Source organism: Bombina bombina, chromosome 5, assembly GCF_027579735.1.
Source record: "Bombina bombina isolate aBomBom1 chromosome 5, aBomBom1.pri, whole genome shotgun sequence".
Classification (NCBI taxonomy): Eukaryota; Metazoa; Chordata; class Amphibia; order Anura; family Bombinatoridae; genus Bombina; species Bombina bombina.
Window position 1 is genome coordinate 835,117,396 of NC_069503.1, and position 20,115 is coordinate 835,137,510.

At 41.6% G+C, this 20,115-nt stretch overlaps 1 protein-coding gene across 1 annotated transcript in view; it reads left to right on the forward strand.

The window, feature by feature from the left end:
* The first annotated feature begins 9,164 nt into the window (after positions 1-9,164).
* The window catches only part of YES1 (YES proto-oncogene 1, Src family tyrosine kinase), a 189,791-nt gene continuing 178,840 nt past the window's right edge, over positions 9,165-20,115 (forward strand). The window contains exon 1 of the mRNA XM_053714958.1: positions 9,165-9,670. The gene's annotated coding sequence lies outside the window, so the exon portion shown is untranslated. The remainder of the gene's footprint in view (positions 9,671-20,115) is intronic.

Genomic DNA, 20,115 nt, shown 5'->3' on the forward strand with positions numbered 1-20,115 from the left:
CAGATGATCCTGTCCGCCCAACCAGCAGAAAATCATCCAAATAGTGTGCCAGGCCGTCGAATCCGGCAACCTCCGCGATGGCCCAGTGCAAGAAGCAGCTGAAAGCCTCGAAGTAAGCACACGAAATTGAGCACCCCATGGGCAAGCATTTGTCCACGTAGTACTGCCCCTCAAAATAGCACCCCATAAGCCTAAAAGAGGAGGGGTGAATAGGCAGGAGCCGGAAGGCGGATTCTATATCCAGCTTTGCCATCAGAGCTCCGGCCCCCGCCCTGCGAACTAGCCCCAATGCTTCATCAAATGATTGGTAAAAAACTGAGCTAAGTTCAGGGGGGATGGTGTCATTCACCGAACGACCCTTCGGGAAGGACAGATGTTGGATGAGCCGGAATTTACCCGGCTCCTTTTTTGGGACTACCCCCAAGGGTGATACAACCAGCCCTGGGAGGGGAATATCCTCAAATGGGCCTGCCATACGACCCAACCCAATTTCTTTATTCAGTTTATCCCGCAAAACCCCGGGAAACTGATATGCGGATTTTAGGTTCCTGCGTGACAAGGAACCCTCCACGTGCGATCCGACTGGGAAAACAAATCCCGACCGCAGACCGCCACCAAGCAGCAAGGCGGCCTCCTTAAATGGGTATAGCAGCAGCCACTTCTCAATTACGGCCACCTTCAGAGGTGTGGCCACCCTTTCCGACAGGGAAAGGTTTGGAGCCGGCTGCTGGTCTCTCCTGGGAACGACCCGCGTCCTGGGTTCTGGTACACTCAGACCCCGAGTGGCCGACACCGCAGGTTTTGCACGCGTGCCGAAATGCGCATGCCGCTCCCCTGGTACACGATTTGTCCTGGAAGTGCCAGCACACCCCTGTGGCCCGCCGTTGAGAGCACTGCAAGGCCTTAACGCCCCCCGATGCTCCGACTACTATAGCAGGCGCCGCCTGTTTTTCAGGACCCAATTGCGCCCACAAACGCGAATCAACGTCACCGAAAGTAAGAAGAGGGTTCCCAACCATCTTTCTACGGAAGGCAGCGTCGTAATCCCGCCAAGCTCCATCCCTGTACTTCTCGTACACTGTTTCAATGGAATCCTGATATTTCAGGATGTTCAAAGCTTGATCGGGAAATTTAGAGATATAACAGGACGCATAAACCCTAAAGCACTTGCGCCATTCCTCATAGGAATCAGGACGTTTAAATTTTTTCGTGCCCGTGCCATCATCCGCCATTTCTTTCTGGCGATAAGCCTCCGCAGAAAGCTCAAACATGTGCACATACCTCCCACCCTGAATGCGCCTAACCATCTTAGATTTGAGATGTTCATGGAGACTAAACGCAGGCCATGTGTCAGTGTCCCCATGTACAGCTGCCCTGCGCCTGTTCCCCATAACCGGGCTAACTAAGTCTATTGACGCAGGAGGTGTCAACATAGGAACAGTGGGCTCCATGCGGGATGAACTAGGGGGGAGGGGGAGACCCATAGCCTTCCTTTCTTCCACTAACCATTTCACCATCCTATACATTCTTTTTTGCCCTTTCGCTTCCAACCCCAGGGATCTATCACTTTCAGAACCTGAATCATCCGAGGATGAACTTAAAACACTACGTTCAAAATTAATAGTGTGCTTACCAGCTCCCAAGAGGCATTGCACCGAGACAGGACCAGAAGAAGTGGACGGCTGCTCCTGAGACTGTGGCTCCCTTTCCACGGCACTGGGGGTGGCCTGGAGTGGCAGTAATGCAGTTCTGGGTTCCATAATGATCTGTGGAGAAAAATGTGAAAGAGGAGTACCCAGGGAAGGGGACGAAGGCCCACTAACCACATTACCACGGGACCCTAGGGGACTGGGGCTCCTGTGATCACTGCCACACTCCTCAATACCATCATCAACCACATCAGCCATACGCACATTCATCACTGCATTAGCAAACTGCACTTGTCTACTCTGTTCAGTCGCAGCCTGCGTGCCCTGACATAGACTGGGCGTGATAACTGGGCCTTTCTTTGCTGAAGCCCTAGTAACAACACCTGGTGGAGCCCCGCTGAGGGCCACACCCGCGGGCGCCGCCCGCGCACCCTGTCGGGCGCTACGTTTGCTGCGTGACGCAGTACTACGGCGTTTGCTAGGCCGCGATGTATTCGCGGGCCGACGCTTGCCCCCAGCCTGCATGATTGCGGCCTGAGGCCCTGCGACTTGTTGCGCAGTAGGCATATTCCCGGTCAGGCCTGCGGCCTGCTCATTAATCCCTGTTTCCCCAATCTGGGCCCCTCCGGGCGAACGTGCCCTTGCTACTTGCCCCCCAGAAACCACTTGCCCCTCTGGCACACCATTTGCCCTGATCGGAGCACCATCAAGTGCTAACATACCCCCGGTCAGGCTTGCGGCCTGCTCATGAGATCCCTCATGCAACCTTCTACCCCTTTCAATGACCGCCAAATCAGTGTCCCCTCGCGGGCGCTGAGTAATTGAGGCTCGCTGCGCACCCCCCGCGGGCGTTGCCCCCCCCCCCGGGGTACCCCTCTCTTACCTTTGTACCCCGGCGGAGACGACGATGCTACCCGCTTGCCTCTGGATTCCGGAATGGCGTTCCCGGACATGACGTCACTGGAAGTGACGTCACCGGAAACGGCCAAACCGGAAGAGACGGGCCCAGCCGCGGCCATGGGAACCCGCATGGACGCCGGCGCGCGAACCGAAGCCGGAGGACTTCCCAGGGATGCCGACCCCCCGCCGGAAAGCACCGCTGCCAAAGATTGGAGCAGCGCCACCGCCGTGGAGACCGCCTCACCGGTAAGAGTGACCGGTTCAGGTAAGGCCTCCCCCCCGCTACAACTCGGACCGGGAATAGAGCCCTGCTCACTTGCCACAACCCCCTCAGCCATCTGGGGACCCACTTCTACCACTGGAGGGGGAATTAAAGGAGGGGTGGGAGAGGGGGAGACAACCATCACCTCAGGGTACAAGCTAGACCCCGGGGGACGACTCACCGGGCGAGGGGGGGTAGGCTGCACCACATCTTCTCCTGATTCATACTCCTCGATCATCAGCTCATCCAATTCCGACATCTTCTTCCACAGGAATCCTGACAGATGATCCTGACGCTGTGAAGACGAGCTGGAAAAGAGGGTTTGGGCCTTGGGAGCTGACTACTTAAAGGTAAGCTAAACCCCACCCTCACTAATGCAACATTGTTGCAACTTCACAGCAGCACACTCCTAAGGGCCTTAATTATTATGGTCGTTCTGGGCTATGCTGCCCTCCACTGTCTTATGTATAAAACCCCTGTGTACAGCGTACAGTTACACATGTATAAAACCCCTGTGTACAGCATACAGTTACACATGTATAAAACCCCTGTGTACAGCATACAGTTACATATGTATAAAACCCCTGTGAACAGCGTACAGTTACACATGTATAAAACCCTTGTGTACAGCATACAGTTACACATGTATAAAACCCCTGTGTACAGCAAACAGTTACATATGTATAAAGCCTCTGTGTACAGCGTACAGTTACACATGTATAAAACCCCTGTGTACAGCGTACAGTTACATATGTATAAAACCCCTGTGTACAGCGTACAGTTACACATGTATAAAACCCCTGTGTACAGCATACAGTTACACATGTATAAAGCCTCTGTGTACAGCATACAGTTACATATGTATAACCCCCCTGTGTACAGCATACAGTTACACATGTATAAACCCCCTGTGTACAGCATACAGTTACACATGTATAAACCCCCTGTGTACAGCATACAGTTACACATGTATAAACCCCCTGTGTACAGCGTACAGTTACATATGTATAAAACCCCTGTGTACAGCATACAGTTACATATGTATAAACCCCCTGTGTACAGCGTACAGTTACACATGTATAAACCCCCTGTGTACAGCATACAGTTACACATGTATAAAACCCCCTGTGTACAGCATACAGTTACACATGTATAAAACCCCTGTGTACAGCATACAGTTACACATGTATAAAACCCCTGTGTACAGCATACAGTTACACATGTATAAAGCCTCTGTGTACAGCATACAGTTACACATGTATAAACCCCCTGTGTACAGCATACAGTTACACATGTATAAACCCCCTGTGTACAGCATACAGTTACACATGTATAAAACCCCTGTGTAAAGCATACAGTTACACATGTATAAACCCCCTGTGTACAGCATACAGTTACACATGTATAAAACCCCTGTGTACAGCATACAGTTACACATGTATAAAACCCCTGTGTACAGCATACAGTTACACATGTATAAAACCCCTGTGTACAGCATACAGTTACACATGTATAAAACCCCTGTGTACAGCATACAGTTACACATGTATAAAACCCCTGTGTAAAGCATACAGTTACACATGTATAAAACCCCTGTGTACAGCATACAGTTACACATGTATAAACCCCCTGTGTACAGCATACAGTTACACATGTATAAAACTCCTGTGTACAGCGTACAGTTACACATGTATAAAACCCCTGTGTACAGCATACAGTTACACATGTATAAACCCCCTGTGTACAGCATACAGTTACACATGTATAAAACTCCTGTGTACAGCGTACAGTTACACATGTATAAAACCTCTGTGTACAGCGTACAGTTACACATGTATAAAACCCCTGTGTAAAGCATCCCTGTACTTCTCGTACACTGTTTCAATGGAATCCTGATATTTCAGGATGTTCAAAGCTTGATCGGGAAATTTAGAGATATAACAGGACGCATAAACCCTAAAGCACTTGCGCCATTCCTCATAGGAATCAGGACGTTTACATTTTTTCGTGCCCGTGCCATCATCCGCCATTTCTTTCTGGCGATAAGCTTCCGCAGAAAGCTCAAACATGTGCACATACCTCCCACCCTGAATGCGCCTAACCATCTTAGATTTGAGATGTTCATGGAGACTAAATGCAGGCCATGTGTCAGTGTCCCCATGTACAGCTGCCCTGCGCCTGTTCCCCATAACCGGGCTAACTAAGTCTATTGACGCAGGAGGTGTCAACATAGGAACAGTGGGCTCCATGCGGGATGAACTAGGGGGGAGGGGGAGACCCATAGCCTTCCTTTCTTCCACTAACCATTTCACCATCCTATACATTCTTTTTTGCCCTTTCGCTTCCAACCCCAGGGATCTATCACTTTCAGAACCTGAATCATCCGAGGATGAACTTAAAACACTACGTTCAAAAGTAATAGTGTGCTTACCAGCTCCCAAGAGGCATTGCACCGAGACAGGACCAGAAGAAGTGGACGGCTGCTCCTGAGACTGTGGCTCCCTTTCCACGGCACTGGGGGTGGCCTGGAGTGGCAGTAATGCAGTTCTGGGTTCCATAATGATCTGTGGAGAAAAATGTGAAAGAGGAGTACCCAGGGAAGGGGATGAAGGCCCACTAACCACATTACCACGGGACCCTAGGGGACTGGGGCTCCTGTGATCACTGCCACACTCCTCAATACCATCATCAACCACATCAGCCATACGCACATTCATCACTGCATTAGCAAACTGCACTTGTTTACTCTGTTCAGTCGCAGCCTGCGTGCCCTGACATAGACTGGGCGTGATAACTGGGCCTTTCTTTGCTGAAGCCCTAGTAACAACACCTGGTGGAGCCCCGCTGAGGGCCACACCCGCGGGCGCCGCCTGCGCACCCTGTCGGGCGCTACGTTTGCTGCGTGATGCAGTACTACGGCGTTTGCTAGGCCGCGATGTATTCGCGGGCCGACGCTTGCCCCCAGCCTGCATGATTGCGGCCTGAGGCCCTGCGACTTGTTGCGCAGTAGGCATATTCCCCGTCAGGCCTGCGGCCTGCTCATTAATGCCTGTTTCCCCAATCTGGGCCCCTCCGGGCGAACGTGCCCTTGCTACTTGCCCCCCAGAAACCACTTGCCCCTCTGGCACACCATTTGCCCTGATCGGAGCACCATCAAGTGCTAACATACCCCCGGTCAGGCTTGCGGCCTGCTCATGAGATCCCTCATGCAACCTTCTACCCCTTTCAATGACCGCCAAATCAGTGTCCCCTTGCGGGCGCTGAGTAATTGAGCCTCGCTGCGCACCCCCCGCGGGCGTCGCCCCCCCCCCCCGGGGTACCCCTCTCTTACCTTTGTACCCCGGCGGAGATGACAATGCTACCCGCTTGCCTCTGGATTCCGGAATGGCGTTCCCGGACGTGACGTCACCGGAAGTGACGTCACCGGAAACGGCCAAACCGGAAGAGACGGGCCCAGCCGCGGCCATGGGAACCCGCATGGACGCCGGCGCGCGAACCGAAGCCGGAGGACTTCCCAGGGATGCCGACCCCCCGCCGGAAAGCACCGCTGCCAAAGATTGGAGCAGCGCCACCGCCATGGAGACCGCCTCACCGGTAAGAGTGACCGGTTCAGGTAAGGCCTCCCCCCCGCTACAACTCGGACCGGGAATAGAGCCCTGCTCACTTGCCACAACCCCCTCAGCCATCTGGGGACCCACTTCTACCACTGGAGGGGGAATTAAAGGAGGGGTGGGAGAGGGGGAGACAACCATAACCTCAGGGTACAAGCTAGACCCCGGGGGACGACTCACCGGGCGAGGGGGGGTAGGCTGCACCACATCTTCTCCTGATTCATACTCCTCGATCATCAGCTCATCCAATTCCGACATCTTCTTCCACAGGAATCCTGACAGATGATCCTGACGCTGTGAAGACGAGCTGGAAAAGAGGGTTTGGGCCTTGGGAGCTGACTACTTAAAGGTAAGCTAAACCCCACCCTCACTAATGCAACATTGTTGCAACTTCACAGCAGCACACTCCTAAGGGCCTTAATTATTATGGTCGTTCTGGGCTATGCTGCCCTCCACTGTCTTATGTATAAAACCCCTGTGTACAGCGTACAGTTACACATGTATAAAACCCCTGTGTACAGCATACAGTTACACATGTATAAAACCCCTGTGTACAGCATACAGTTACATATGTATAAAACCCCTGTGAACAGCGTACAGTTACACATGTATAAAACCCTTGTGTACAGCATACAGTTACACATGTATAAAACCCCTGTGTACAGCAAACAGTTACATATGTATAAAGCCTCTGTGTACAGCGTACAGTTACACATGTATAAAACCCCTGTGTACAGCGTACAGTTACATATGTATAAAACCCCTGTGTACAGCGTACAGTTACACATGTATAAAACCCCTGTGTACAGCAAACAGTTACATATGTATAAAGCCTCTGTGTACAGCGTACAGTTACACATGTATAAAACCCCTGTGTACAGCGTACAGTTACATATGTATAAAACCCCTGTGTACAGCGTACAGTTACACATTTATAAAACCCCTGTGTACAGCATACAGTTACACATGTATAAAGCCTCTGTGTACAGCATACAGTTACATATGTATAACCCCCCTGTGTACAGCATACAGTTACACATGTATAAACCCCCTGTGTACAGCATACAGTTACACATGTATAAACCCCCTGTGTACAGCATACAGTTACACATGTATAAACCCCCTGTGTACAGCGTACAGTTACATATGTATAAAACCCCTGTGTACAGCATACAGTTACATATGTATAAACCCTCTGTGTACAGCGTACAGTTACACATGTATAAACCCCCTGTGTACAGCATACAGTTACACATGTATAAAACCCCCTGTGTACAGCATACAGTTACACATGTATAAAACCCCTGTGTACAGCATACAGTTACACATGTATAAAACCCCTGTGTACAGCATACAGTTACACATGTATAAAGCCTCTGTGTACAGCATACAGTTACACATGTATAAACCCCCTGTGTACAGCATACAGTTACACATGTATAAACCCCCTGTGTACAGCATACAGTTACACATGTATAAAACCCCTGTGTACAGCATACAGTTACACATGTATAAAACCCCTGTGTAAAGCATACAGTTACACATGTATAAAACCCCTGTGTAAAGCATACAGTTACACATGTATAAACCCCCTGTGTACAGCATACAGTTACACATGTATAAAACCCCTGTGTACAGCATACAGTTACACATGTATAAAACCCCTGTGTACAGCATACAGTTACACATGTATAAAACCCCTGTGTACAGCATACAGTTACACATGTATAAAACCCCTGTGTACAGCATACAGTTACACATGTATAAAACCCCTGTGTAAAGCATACAGTTACACATGTATAAAACCCCTGTGTAAAGCATACAGTTACACATGTATAAAACCCCTGTGTACAGCATACAGTTACACATGTATAAACCCCCTGTGTACAGCATACAGTTACACATGTATAAAACTCCTGTGTACAGCGTACAGTTACACATGTATAAAACCCCTGTGTACAGCATACAGTTACACATGTATAAACCCCCTGTGTACAGCATACAGTTACACATGTATAAAACTCCTGTGTACAGCGTACAGTTACACATGTATAAAACCTCTGTGTACAGCGTACAGTTACACATGTATAAAACCCCTGTGTAAAGCGTACAGTTGCAATTGTATAAAACCTTTGTGTACAGCGTACAGTTACATATGTATAAAGCCCCTATCTGAAGCGTACAGTTGCACATGTATAAAACCTTTGTGTAAGGGTAGAGTTACATTAAACAGTTACAAATGTATAAATATATAATGAAATTTATAAACATATGATTTGAAACAATGTATCGATGTGTGTGAGCAGAGCTCATAACAAAGTACTGACTGGGAAAGGTATGTGGGGATTTAACACCCCAAAATATGTCTTCTCTTTTTGTTCCTGGAGCCATAAACATTGCAGTATATTGGCAGTCCTTATTTGAACCCCCATACCAATTTATAATGCTGTATGTCCAAGAAAATAATTTAGAATTATAAACTCATATTTTACCAAAAAATTATTAAATAGAAATTCAGTGTTCTGCAAATTAGAAATGGTGTCATAAGAAATAGCAGCAGCTCTAAAAACGTGTCTTGCTGGATTTTCTGTTGTGTATCCGTGAGCAACTATGTTAATCCACCTTAAGTGAACAAAGAGGATAGGGGCGGTAACAGAGGGGGGACAGGATCTGAATGCTGGTTCATGAGAGATACTGAAATCTGTACAATACTATACAAGCAGCCATGTTGCAGGACATCCTTTAGTTACATCCCATCAGCCCCTCCTTTCCTTCCCATTGAGCTGGGGACAAACCATGCACAGGAGGAGGATCAACACTCCTAACTCACTACAGCAACACCCAGTAAGTTTGCACCTTGCCACTGCTTGCTCTGGCTAGTGGCATTCGTCCTGCCTCAAGTGATTTATCTGGTGTCACGTTTGCTTCTCTCCGCCCCTGGGTCTGTGAGCATCTGTTCTGTGAGGGTTGGAGACAGCAGACCACAGGACTGGACCCCTGGATGTGTCAGCCTCTGATTCCTGCAGGAGGAGGGAAGAGATCAAAGTGCACTGTGCTGGTGCTATAAGATCAACATGGAGTGAATGCTGCAGCACCTACAACTCTCACAACCCCAATGGCTGCTGGATTTCTCTTAGTTTGAGAGAGCAAGAAGGAAGGGGGATCTAGGTTCCCCTGGTCAGTGTCCTCTCTAAATCTTTGTGTCTCAGGAATAAGTAACTTATGCAAGGAACTTGGCACAGACACAGGTGAGTCCGGCTTGTCAGGAAGCCACCTTTGCAGTACATGTGTATCTAACAACAGCATGTTGCTTTGCTTCAAGCAGCGTCTGCATTATTCAGCTGCTGGGCTCGGGAAATCCCGAGACTAGGCCATGCAGCCCACCCCTTTCCTATTCTTCCTTCCTGATCCAATCCTGCAGGAAAACAGCAGCACTACCCTAGGCCACATGAGCTTGTGGTTTGATCCACGGAAGCATTGTTGGATTTGGAATAAGAATAGAACTAGAAATGATTCTTATAACTCCAGGGCAACTTTTTGTGCTGTGATTTAACTTTCAGATCCTGTTGCCTTTTCTCATGTTTTGTTATTACTGGGCTGAAAACACAATTAATTGAAAGATCAGGTTGTTCATGCATTGCAGTGCTTGGTTTGTTTGTATTTTGTTACAGGTGCTGGGTTTTCTTTATGCTAATTTCTGTTGTCCAGATTTTTGGTTTTAATTAGATGAGCGTTTTAATCAGGTTTAGAGAGAAAAACTACTGACTATAAAGTTTTTAATGTACAGTTGATTTTCTAAACAAACACATTTTTCATAGTATTATACATACAATACAAACTTTAAGTTGCTTAATAATTGTCTCTAAAGATGAATGTAATATATATATATATATATATATATATATATATATACACACACTTGTTTGTACTCTTCTGACCCTATTTTACATGAATAGTCAGAGGAGAAAATAGGAATTCATTCATAAATAATATCCCCCTCCCCTTCTGTGCAAGTGGGTAGAGGGCTCTGTCTTTTCTGATGATAGCTGAGAGCAACTGTTTAAGACTCAGAGGCCTCTTTCTTTACAGGGTTTAGAAAACAAATGTGTATAGTAAGTATATGTGTTATTATATCCATTAGTAATCTCAGGACATTGTGTTTTATTGAAATCTATAGCACCAATAGTTCTGCCCCTCCCCCACACTTAGTGCCACCAGAGGAAGTTATTTTCATGCACCTGTAATCCTCCTAGTTTCACTGTTTTTGAAATTGGGTTATCTGTTCCTTATTGGGCTTCTGATTCATTAGCTTTTAATAATCTATAACTTCAATCCAAAGCTAAAGTAAATAGCTGAGCCTTTTGACAAGTACAATTTGTGGTGGAGTCATTGCCTGGTAAACATTTAAAGGGACAGTAAAGTCAAAACCAAACTTTCATAATTAAGAGAGAGCATGTGATTTTAAAAAAAACTTTCCAATTTACTTCTATAATGTAGTTTATCTTGGTATCTTTGCGGAAAAGCTTACCCAAGTCAGATCAGGAGCAGCAATGCACTATTGGTAGCTAAACATATATGCCTTTTGTCATTGGCTCGCCCAATGTGCTCAGTTAGTTCCCCTTAGTGCAAAGAGTACCAAGAGAATGAAGCAGATTTGATAATAGTAGATTGTAGTTATTTAAAGGAACATGAAACCCAAAACGTTTTTCATGTATCCCAGCATAGATTTTTAAACAACTTAACAATTTTTTACTTCTATTACCAATTTTGCTTCCTTCACTCTCTTAGTATCCTTTTTCATTCAGTTTCATGTTCCCATTTAGGAAGCTTCTATGGCTTCCGTACAGCCAAACGGCTAGGAAATTCCATGCCGTCCTAACGGCGCTAAAGCCCAGCGGGAAGGGGTTAATTTATTACAAAACTACAGAAAAGTTGTGTAATTACAGTTTGTTTCATGTCCCTTTTTAAAGGGGATGAGTGCAGGATGTAATAACGCTGCTAGAAGATTAGAAGCTGATTAAATATTTGCAAACCGTTTTGGGGTCTTGGATAGAAAATGTTTCTAATGTTCTTATTTTAGTAAATATTAGCAATGTTGTCAGACACAACAAAATACCTGAAATGTCTGTTTTCCCTTCTTTACTGTTGTGAATTTCCAAGTCATTCCTGTACTGACTAGACACAATAGTTTAAAGGGACATAAAAGCCAATGTGTTTTTGTATGCACAATTGCAGAGAAATCGGCATACAAAAGAGCTATCCTTTTGTTAGCAAACTTTATAGAGCTTTGTGATATTTTTAAAGGACCAGAAAATACAGCAGATTTGCATAATCAACAAATGCATGACAAAAAGACAATGCAATAGCACTTAGTCTGAACTTCAAATGATCAGTAGAGGGTTTTTTCTGACAACTTTCAAAGTTATGTCTATTCCCACTGCCCCTGAATCATGTGACCGCCATCAGCCAATCACAAATGCATACACGTATATTCTGTGAATTTTTGCACATGCTCAGTAGGAGTTGGTGACTCAAAAAGTGTAAATATAAAAAGACTGTGCACATTTTTGTTAATGGAAGAAAATTATTTAAAATTGAGTGTCCCTTTTTTTTAAAAGCAGCCAGCAATAGACCCCTACAAAAGCCTGGTGGGATTAATGTTCCTGGTCGCTTTGTTCTATTAGAGTTATATTCCTAGGGTAAAACTAGAGACTAAAACGTTTAGTGGGACTTTTAACTTTGTGTTTATTGTCTTTTTAAAGGGGCAGTAAATACTTTGAAATTGTAATATAAAACATATACATAGCAAGACAACTTTGCAATATACATTATTCATTTTGCCCCCCCCTGTAATTAGAAAAGGGTAGTAAACACTTTACAATTACTAGACATTTCTGTTGTCTTGCTTTTGAATAACAAGTTTAGAGGGACCAATCTGGGCTTGAGTCTGCAACTAACAAGGCTACCCATATCATATTGTTAGTAAAAAGTACATTGTTTTGCATTTCTAACTTTTTAATAGGGAACTTTGTGTAGCAGTGTTAGCCTTGAGAAGTGTGCTTTTATCAGTTCTCAGTTTTCAGAGCTAAATTATATAAACAAGAGACAAAATAAGCAATAAAAGTATATTTCAAAGTTGTTTTACTAATATATAACTAATCATTTTATATTAAAGAAAGTGACACTAATGTCAAAATTAGAGCATGCAGTTATAAACTACTTTCCAATTTACTTACATTATCAGTTTGTTCTCAGTCTATTTATATGCACACTTTCTGCATCACCAGTTCACAGTGCATACATATGTGAGTCTGTAATTGGCTGATTGCTATCACATGATACACAGGGTAGGGAAGTATAAGAACATTTTGAAATTTCTCAGAAAAAAAATCTACTGATAATTTGAAATTCAGAGTAAGTGTTATTGCATTCGTGTATTATGCCATTCTAATGTAGTTAATGGTCCTTTAAGTCTGAAAATGGTGTATTTCCCACTGCTGAAAACTGAAAGAGCACATGTCAGGATTCACAAGCCTTGCCACATAGAACTCTCCATAGTTTACAATGTATCTTTTCTTTTTTGATGCGTAACACAATGACAGAGGTAAGCCCTGTCGTCTCCAGACTCAAGTCCAGATTGTCTCCTCCAGATATGGAAAGTGGTGTGTAGAGTCTGACCATTGAAAAACAATTGCAGTAAACAAGGTGTTCTGTTCTAATATACGTCAGACTCTGGAAGACTGCAAAGAAATATTGTAATTATAAGGTAAAAAACACAAAGTAGCAGCGATACCACAATAAAAGGAGATAAAGAACACTAAAGTTGTTAAAGCTGCTAGTCTTCTTAGAAAGAAAGGGAATAAATAGCAATAGAAACAGACTGCGCTGACACAATATTGATAAAAAAAATTAGAATATATATAAAAAAATGCAGTGTAATAAAATAAGAAAAAAACCCAAGGATACTTTATTAAAATTGAAAATCCAATTTTACACCAATTTTCATATAACTGCATATAATAGACACTACTATAAAGAAGAATATGCACAGATACTGATATAAAAATCCAGCATAAAACCTTTTAAAAACTTACTTAGAAGGTCCCAGTTTAGCACTGTTGATGAGGTTTGGTTGGGACACCCACTGAAATTGGCGGAATTAAATTAGATTTATTGACATTGTAATGAATAAAGAGTGAAAGATAAAGATATACATACCAGCCTTGAAAGATGGTAACATTTCTGTCTACTACCCCCCTATTTTCATAAAAGACAATATTGCATGGTATATTTGTGTGGATACTAATTTTATCGCTACCTGGGAAATTTTGATCTACTGGGAGTTCTGGGTTATAAAGAAGGGGGGGGGGGGTTTAACAGAGATGTAATCAATTATATCCTTCCTTTCTTAGCGGTCAAGGTATCCCATGTGTGATATATTTCTTGTACCAATTGTGGGAGTGTTGGACTTAATTGTCTATGTGACTCATGTATCCAACATGAACTTCCTAGTTGGTTACAGTTAGTCAGAGTGCTTCAACCCTACGAATTCTGTGCTATCAGCATTAGAGCATGTCATTTTAAACAAATTTCCATCTGAATCATGTTAGTTTGATTTTTACTTTACTGTTCCTTTAAACACATTTAGAGTATTTTTTTTTCTCAATTTAAAAGGAGAGTTTACTCATTTTTCCCAATGATCCATTTTACCTGCTGGAGTGTATTAAAGGGCCTCTGAACCCAATTTTTTTCTTTCATGATTCAGATCATAGAGCATAACATTTTAAGCAACTTTCTAATTTACTCCTATTAATTGTTCTTTGTTCTCTTGCTATCTTTATTTTAAAAGCAGTAATGTTAATCTTAGCAGCCAGCCCATTTTAGGTTCAGCACCATGGATAGCGCTTGCTTATTGGAGGCTTACATTTACCCACCAATAAGCAAGCATAACCCAGGTTCTCAACCAAAAATGGTCCAGCTCCTATGCATCAGGTTCCAGCTTTTTAAATAAAGATAGCAAGAGAATGAAGGAAAATTGATAAGAGTAAATTAGAAAGTTGCTTAAAATTGCTTCCTCTATCTGAATCATGAAAAAATGAGTTTAGTGTCCATTTAAATAGTTTACAAATAGCTAATTTAACCTTATTTTGGTATTTTAAATAGCTGATTTAGCCTGTGGTATCGCCACCTATAATGAAAGTTTCTATACTTAAGTATAGGCTATTGACAGGCTGTGTAAACACAGCCTGCAGAAACAAATTACACTCTGTGGGGTGTAGAAGGAATCAGTAATAACATGTTAATTTCCCATTGTTTTTTCTAAGGGCCTGATATTCAAATCGTTGCTGATCAGGCAAGATATTTTACGAAATTACGAATTTTAACTTTTGATATGTAATGTTCTTTATGTGATACAGAGACGAGACTTCTTCATTACAATACAAGGTCAAAAAGCAATCCCAAGAATTGTATGTGTGATTTCTCTCTATGCTGGTAAGCTTTTGAATCGGGGTGGATTTAATTTAAATCACAATTTAAATCACTGGTCAGTAAAACCATAAGATTTAAATCATAGTTTTCATTTTTAGAATAATAGTTTTTCAGATTATTTTTCCGGTTATATCAGACGATTACTGATTTGGTTATATATCATTAAATATGCGTAGATAGATCATTCAAATGTATGGAATTATTGGGAGGTAAACTATCTCCATTTTTAATATTAAACATTTATATTTGATTATCTTTTTAACTGTACTTTATGGGAAGGAGAAAAATCATTACCTTTTTAATACCTAATTTGATTTAAATATTAAAAATAACAAATTAAATAGTTTTATTTAACTAAAGAAAAATAACCATTACCTTAATATCAATTTTAAATGGTTTTATTTAACTAAAACAAAATATTTCATTTGTAATGCTCACACTCCTCACACTTAGGTCCTTGTGCAGATCGATTCCACTTCAAACAATCTATTCAGTGAGCTTCTTGAAACTTAGTATGGGTTGATTCTGTGTACATAGATGTGCAGGGGAGCAATAGCATTACAGGGACAGTAAATTCAAAATTAAACTTTCATGAATTAGAAAGAACATGTAATTTTTAACAATTTCAAATTAGCTTCTTATCTAATTTGCTTTGTTCTCTTGGTATCCATTGCTGAAAAGCATATATAGGTAGGCTCAATAGCAATGCACTGTTGTGAAGTAGCTGCCTGTCACTGTCTCACCCAATGTTTTCAGCTAGGCCCCAGTATTGCATTGCTCTCCTTCAACAAAGGATACAAATGGAATGAAGCTAATTTGATAATGGAAGTAAATCTGAAAATTGTATGCTCTATCTGAAACCCAAACGTTATTTCATAATTATGTCCCTTTAAAGGGACATTATAGACTAAATAAATGCTAGATAGAATGATGCATTCAAATAAAAGATTAGCCTAAGAATATAGGATAGAAAGAACAAGAGGGGCGCCTCGTGCATATAAGTATGCTATGTGATTATAAAATGGTGGTAAGCCAAATGGGTACTCACAATCGACTTGAGTACACTTATGTACTGGTAGGTGCAGGCTGGAAACTAGTCTAAGAATAGCATGTAGATGTATTTTTTAAAGTTTAATTAGCTGTTTAAATATTGACAAAATAAGTGTAAAGTTTTAGTGTCTATAAAACAATGGAAACTGCCATGTTGTTGTAAGGGGTTACCTTCTCTGCTGTGGCCAATTAGGGACAGTTATAAACAGGTCACTAGAGTGTGCAGCCAATGGCTGTGTGGAATAATAAGTGTTCTGCACTTCCATTTAACAGGAACTGAAAAGCTCACTATTATTATTATTATTCTTTATTTATGAAGCGCCAACATATTCTGCAGCGCTGTCCATGGATACAATTCATTAAAATAAAACAATACAAGACTTGTAAGATACAGGACAAAATTTAGAAACGCATACAGGTGGGATTGAGGGCCCTATTCCCGTGGGAACTTACAATCTAAAAGGGTAGGAGGTTGAGAAACAGGAGGTGAGAACTGCAAGATTGAGAAAGATGTTAATACAGAGTTAGATGAAGGAAATGTTAGGTAAGTGAAATTAATTTATTATTGAGTTGGGTGGTAGGCTTCCCTGAACAGAAAAGTCTTCAGGGAACATTTAAAGGAAGACAGATTAGGGCAAAGCCTGACAGCATGAGGGAGAGTGTTCCAGAGGGTAGGTGCTGCACGACAGAAGTCCTGCAGTCTAGCATGGGAAGAGGTGATAGTTGCAGATGCAAGGAGCAGGTCATTGTTGGATCTTAGTGGACGGGCTGGAGTATACTTGTGTATTAGAGAGGATAGGTAGAGGGGAGCGGCGTTGGTGAGAGTTTTGTATGTAAGGGTGAGAATTTTGAATTTAATTCTGCTGTGAATGGGGAGCCAATGAAGGGACTCGCAGAGAGGTGCAGCAGATACAGATCGACGGGAAAGGTGGATCAGCCTGGCACAGGCATTTAGGATGGATTGAAGGGGGAGAGGCGGGAAAGAGGAAGGCCAGCAAGTAGGTTATTGCAAGTCGGGAGATAACAAGGGAGTGGATTATTTGCTTTGTGGTGTCAGCGCTCAGAAAAGGGCGAAATTTGGAAATATTGCGTAGATGGTTGTGGCAGGATGTAGAAAGCGATATGGGGGACGAAGGATATTTTTGAGTCAAGTGTGACTCAGAGGCAGCGGACTTGGGGAAATGGTGATGCCACAATTAGAGTTGCAACAACTAATCAATATAATCGTTTATGAAAATAGTTGTCAACTCATTATTGATTAGTTGGTCTGCGATTAGTTGGTTTGCACAAGGCACCAGCTGCTTCATTCTGATGAACTCCTGCACATGGTATTGTGTTTTATGGTTATGTCCTTAGCCTAAAGGACGTCTACCGACATTTACTTTTTCAGGACAGTATAAGTTTCTTTTTAAGTTAACAACTACTCCTGGTTTATGTGCAACCCAGAAATAATAGGATTGTTTATGTTAAATCAGGTGATTTTTGACTATGCTTTGCATAATATAGTGCTAAGCTTATTATTTACACCTAGCCCTAGATTGCTGGGAGTAATTTGAATTGATGTGCACTACTATCTGTTTGCAAAGTTATTAACAGCTGTGTTAATGTAAAATTTTTAAATCTGAAGTTTTATATTTTAAATTCAGGAAAATTATATTTATTTGATTAATCGAAAAAAATAATCGTTGGTTGCAGTCCTCCATTTCAGAATGGAATTACAGAAAGAAAGAAAAAATTAAAGTATATTGCAGGGTTTTTTTTTTATATGTATGATGTATCATTTTCTATTACTTTCTCAAAGTGTTTAATGTCCCTTTTTAAGGTCTTTACTTATAGATCTGTATGTTTGTTTTATAAAATGCTGTGAAGAAGGGGCATGCTATTTTACAAACACAAATTCAGTTTTGAGAATTTCAAAACCAATATGTAAGAATATATAGATAGAAAAATGGCCCAAATAATCTGGGAGAGCATGACACTGTGAATGGATTAATTTACCAAAAAATGAAACAATAGTTATGAATATATAGCATTTTGCTATATAGAAACTATAATCTGTAGATTTTTCATCAATAACCATTTTATTTAAAACAAATCCTATTTAAATAATAATAATAATAATAATAAAAAAACATTGGTTTTTATCCACCCTGTATTGAATATCAGGCCCAAGTATTGGGCTTTGGTTTACAAACAGATATAAAATAAGGAAGCATTTGTGTGTAAAAAAATTGATAACATAATGAAATCTGATTTTATCTGCAAACTCAACCCATTTTAATAGGTTATGGTTTCAAAGCAAAAAAAACAGGTATTTCATATACACAAATAAGCCTGAAAATGCAACTTCTCATACATTTTATACTCTGCAGCTGGTATAACAAGTTGTTGGAAATACATAAAGGGAAAAATAATTTTACAGTGTACTGTCCCTTTTAAAGGGACATTATACACTAGATTTTTCTTTGCATAAATGTTTTTAAATGTTTTGTAGATTATCCATTTATATAGTCTTTACAGCTTTTTTTTTTGTTTTGTTTTAAATGTATAGTTTTGCTTATTTTTTTAAATAACATTGCGCTGATTTTCAGACCCCTAACCAAGCCCCAAAGTTTTAGGAGAATACTGATGTGTACCTACTCCAGCTTGCTCCTGTTTGTGTAAAGTCTTTTCATATGCAGAAGAAGGGGGGGTCTGCTTTTTTTTGCTGTAGAACCACTTGCAGTGGGTGTTCCAGCTCACCTTTTTAACAGTGCTAAACTGTGAGCTTCTAAGTTTGTAAAAGGTTTTCTGCTGGATTTTTAGATAATTATCTGTGCATATAATTGGTGTATACTGTCTCTTTTAACTGTTACCCTGAATCCTAAATTCTAATAGCTGTTATTTTTCCCAAAAGTATGATATAACCCCTTCCTACAGGCTAATAAAATATATTCTCTTTTAGTTTCAACTGGCACCAGGAAATAAATCTGTGCATTGATAACTAAAATGTAAATAAGAAAATTCTTCCTGCTAACCTACAAAACAGGATATGTGTGTGTTTAACCCTGAACCTACCACCTGCAAGGCTTGTAGTTTCCCTTCTACCCAGAAGGCCTCTGTACTTTCCCTATTATACCCTGAAGTAATACATTATAGAAGCATTTTTTTTGCCTTGTGCTCTGGCCCAGGCCCACAGGGGAAGTAGGATTGTTCTCTCGTTTCCTTTTCCCAGAGTTTGGTATTACAGGAGTGATCATCGTCCTTTTTTCAACAACACTGGTTTTTAGAGCACTTAATAAAAAAAATCCTTATTGCCTTTTAAACATTTATGTTAACTTTAATGGCATTGCAAATTGTTAACCTCTTGTTTTGTTGTAATGACGTTACTTTGATTTTTTTTTCCTCCTGCCATCTGAGAAGCATTTATGGTTACACCTTGTTTATGCTCTGGCTTTGTGCTTTTGTTTCCGCCCAGGCTCTGTTTGTTCTCTACTTGGATGCATTTTTTCTTCTTCTTTGTTTTAAATTTATTTTCCATTTGGCTTAATTTGTTGTTGAACTTTTTCACTGTTTTCTGTTTTTTTTTATGTAAATAATACATTTAAAGGGACATTGATAACAATTATTTTCATGTCAAGGGACAATCATTTTCTAGGCTCATGTAAGAATATAAGGGCAGTGATGTTATTCCGGAAAAATACACAACTTTTTTTTTAGATTTGCAAATTTGAATAGAAGTAAATTGGTGTATTTTGTATAAAATGTTATGTCTGTCTGAAATGTGTAAGTTCAATTTTGATTTCCATCTAACTTTTTAAACCAGTTTTACAAATAGAGAGAGATTTGTGTGAGATCGATCTATCTCTCTCTCTCTCTATCTCTCTCTCTATCTCTCTCTCTATCTCTCTCTCTATCTCTCTCTCTATCTCTCTCTCTATCTCTCTCTCTATCTCTCTCTCTATCTCTCTCTCTATCTCTCTCTCTATCTCTCTCTCTATCTATCTCTCTATCTCTTATCTAACCGGTATTAAAGTCCTGGAAGAATCTACTAAATTGGTAGCTTTTTGGGAATTTCCAACTTCAGAGACCTTGAAGAGCAGTGCTCATTACTTTATAACTCTGCAGCGTCACAAGAAAGCTTTCTGTATAGGGTAACTAGAAGTCACATTCC